Raw genomic sequence first — 4027 nt, 5'->3', positions numbered from 1 at the left:
AAATAAAGAATAAAAAAACAAAAAAAATAAAAGAAACAATTATATTTTTGAAATGATAAAATTGACAAATTGTTAAACATTTTTTCCTGCTTTAACAGGTTATATACCAATATGATATTCTAAACATCACATAAATACAGCCTGTATACTAGAGTATCAAACATTGTTCCAGTAAGAAGTTCAAGAGTATATTTAGGGCTGTTTTCAGAAATGAGATTACTTTAGCTCTTATTATTACATCAGATGAAAAAAACAATTCAAAGAATAGTTTTCACCTCCTGCTATGATTAACAACAAAACCAAGTAGAAAATTGAGTGTACTTTTTAAAAAAAAAAGATACTGAAGTACTTTTTGAAGGACTTATTCTTGCTGTCTTCACTACATACATATTCATACAAATTATTCAGTAATCCAATATGAAAAGTGGTTCTTCACCTATATTAGGAACTCAGCAAATATTTGTTGCATAAACTATATATGGAAATGAATCTACTTTTTTAACCTGTTTACTTTTTTGAAGATTTTTTCATGTAAGAGCAATAGTAAACAGAAAAGGCAGTAGCTTCTGCGTTCTTACTTACCACCTATTAAACATTTAAGGTAATGAGTGATCCAAACACCAAGCACTCCAGAGGCTTTGGGTGTGTCACACATGCCACTGTGGAGAAGGGGGGATGCAGCCATGAATGCAAGGCCACACAAGGTGGATGGAAGAGTTGTGGAACCAAGGAGGGCCCTCTCAAGAGAAGATTCTCAAAGATCTGGTGCCCACGTAACTGTGAAAAAGATTTTTGTTGGTGGCATTAAAGAGGACAATGAAGAACATCACCTAAGAGATTATCTTGAACAGTATGGGAAAATTGAAATGATTGAAATCATGACTGACCAAGGCAGTGCCAAAAAGAGAGGCTTTGCTTTCATAACCTTTGGTGATCATGACTCCGTAGACAAGACTGTCTTTCAGAAATACCACACCATGAATGGCCACAACTATGAAGGAAGGAAAGCCCTACCTAAGCAAGAGATGGCTAGTGCTTCATCACGTCAAAGAGGTCGAAGTGATTCTGGAAACTTTGGTGATGGTCGTGGAGGTGGTTTTGGTGGGAGTGACAACTTTGGTCATGGAGGAAACTTCAGTGGTTGAGGTGGCTTTGGTGGCAGCCACGGTGGTGGTGGATATGGTGGCAGTGGGGATGGCTATCATGGATTTGGTAATGATGGAAGCAATTTTGCAGGTGGTGGAAGCTACAATGATTTTGGCAGTTACAACAATCAATCTTCAAATTTTGGACCCATGAAAGGAGGAAACTTTGGAGGCAGAAGTTCTCACCCCTATGGCAGTAGAGGCCAATACTTTGCCAAACTATGAAACCAAGGTGGCTATGGAGGTTCCAGCAGCAGCAGTAGCTATGGGAGTGGCAGAAGGTTTTATTTCCTTCCAGGAAACAAAGCTTAGCAGGAGAGGAGAGCCAGAGAAGTGACAGGGAAGCTACAGGTTACAACACATTTGTGAACTCAGTCAAGCACAGTGGAGGCAGGGCCTAGCTGCTACAAAGAAGACATGTTTTAGACAATACTCATGTGTATGGGCAAAAAAACCTCGAGGACTGTATTTGTGACTAACTGTATAACAGGTTATTTTAGTTTCTGTTCTGTGGAAAGTGTAAAGCATTCCAACAAGGGTTTTAATGTAGATTTTTTTTTTTTGCACCCATGCTGTTGATTGCTAAATGTAATAGTCTGATCATGATGCTGAATAAATGTGTTTTTTTTTAAATGTGCTTTGTAAAGTTAGTCTACTCTGAAGCCATTTTGGTAAATTATCCCAACAGTGTCAAGTTAGAATTCCTTCAGGGTGATGCCAGGTTCCATTTGAAATTTATATACAACCTGCTTTGGTGGAGAAGCTATTGTCTTCAGAAACCGTGGTGTAGTTGAACTGACAGTTACTGTGTTGTGACCAGGACTTCACCTTTAAAAGGGTCACCCAAGCAAAGTCATGGAGTTTTTTTGGTTATTAATATGATTGTTGGCACATCCTATGCAATATATCTAAATTGAATTATGGTACCAGATAAAGTTATAAATGGGAATGAAGCTTGTGTATCATCCATTATCATGTGTAATCAATAAATGATTTAATACCCTCTTGAAAAAAAAAAAGAGCAATAGTAAACATACTGATGTTCTTGTTTTGTCTGGATCACAAGCCTACAGACCAGTGATTGTTACAAACACTACGTGGTATATGAAAAGATATACAACATCACTGATCATCAAGGAAAAGCAAATCAAAACCACAAATCACTTCATACCTATTAGGATGGCCATTATTTTTTTTAAAAGATACATTTGGTGAGAACATGGAAAAATTGAAACCTTGTATACTATTGGTGGGAGTGTAAAATGAAAAACGAAAAACAGAAACACCTTATGATCCATCAATATCACTTCTACATACATAACCAAAAGAATTTAGATCAGGATCTTGAAGAGATATTTACAATCCCTGTTCATTGCACCATTATTCACAATAGCCAAGAAGTAGAAACATCCTAAATGTACATTGTTGAATGAATGCATAAAGAAAATGTGGTATATTCAAGGGTGAGTCAAAAAATTATCTGCACTCTGGCTGTAGAATTTATTTTAATTAACTTTTAGAAAAGACAAATACATCATTTTTCGACATAATCTCCTTACCTTTCAATACACTTTGTCCATCTGTCAACAAGCTTTCATATTCCCTCATTAAAAAATGTTTTAAGCTGAGTTGCAAGCCACAAATGCACCACTGTCTTCACTATTCAGCATTAAAAAAAAAGAAATTTTGCTATATGTCATGACATGGATGAACTTTGAGAACATTATGCTAAGTGAGAAAAAGTAGTCTTAGACAAGAGAACAAATAGTATGTGATACCATTTATATGAGGTATATATTGATAAAATAGTGAAATACATAGAAGCAGGGAGCAGAGTAGTGGTTGCTATGGTGGGAAGAGGGAAGTGGGAAATTGATGTTCAAAGGGTATGGAGTTTCACTTATGCAAGATGAATATATTCTAGAGATCTGTTGTACAACAATGTGCTTATGTTAACAATACTATAATGTGTAGGTAAAATTTTGTTAAGAGGGTAGATCTCATGTTAAGTATTCTTAACACAATAAAAACAAAAAGATGTGTACACTTCTCTCTCTAACATATATATGTATATGTGTTTAATACTAATCTCATTTTAAATCCGCTTTATGACTAAAGAATTTGTAAAAACCCTTAGCATATCAGATGAAGGGAAAATTCTAGTATAATTTAGATTTTTCTTTTAACTTGTAAGGTTAGTAGTATGTAACAGGAATTTGTCTTATCCTCTTTTATTTTCGCTGAAAGGCAATGTATGTGCTGCAGGGTACTTATTCCTGAGGCCTATTCTTTGCCAAGTCATCTTCCTGAAGTGGACTTTTATATCTTTATGGAAGTTTTAATTCCTCCAAGATCCTAAATGTGTGCATGATGTTCCTAGTCTGCGTCTCTAGTTTACGTAGCCCATGTCATATCACTGGCAACTGTGTTGTCTCTGCTGCAGCCAGAATTCTGAAACCCTCTGCTGACACAGTAGGCAGAATATTGCAGTAAGAATTGTTGGAGCCTATGATGAAAATTAATTGCTTCAAGGTAGAGCACCATGACATCCCCTGTGTATAACATTAAATATTCCCCTGACAAGGGCAGCTTTACATCATTATTGCTTAATCATTCTGTGCTCAATATTATGTATTATGGATACTCTTCATTTTTATAAATTTGAATCAGTTTAAAAATTAAGAAAATTTGAAGGTCTGTCTCTATAATCAGTCAGGTTCTATTAGATTGTGCTATAGTTAAAACAATTCCAAAATTCTTAGTGGCTTATAACAACAGATGTCTGTTTTTTATTTTATGTGACTATTTCTGAACAAGGACTCAGGTTCCACCAACCATAACATCTTTGTGTCCACTATAGAAGGAAGGAGGTGGAGAATCGT

General features: G+C 35.6%; 1 pseudogene; it reads left to right on the top strand.

Moving 5' to 3' along the window:
* The first annotated feature begins 604 nt into the window (after positions 1 to 604).
* LOC130844302 (heterogeneous nuclear ribonucleoprotein A1-like 3) lies at positions 605 to 1457 on the top strand (annotated as a pseudogene).
* The last annotated feature ends 2570 nt before the right edge of the window (positions 1458 to 4027 follow it).

This window comes from Hippopotamus amphibius, chromosome 2 (assembly GCF_030028045.1).
Source record: "Hippopotamus amphibius kiboko isolate mHipAmp2 chromosome 2, mHipAmp2.hap2, whole genome shotgun sequence".
Taxonomy (NCBI): domain Eukaryota; kingdom Metazoa; phylum Chordata; class Mammalia; order Artiodactyla; family Hippopotamidae; genus Hippopotamus; species Hippopotamus amphibius.
This window is presented reverse-complemented; position numbering and strand designations above follow the sequence as displayed.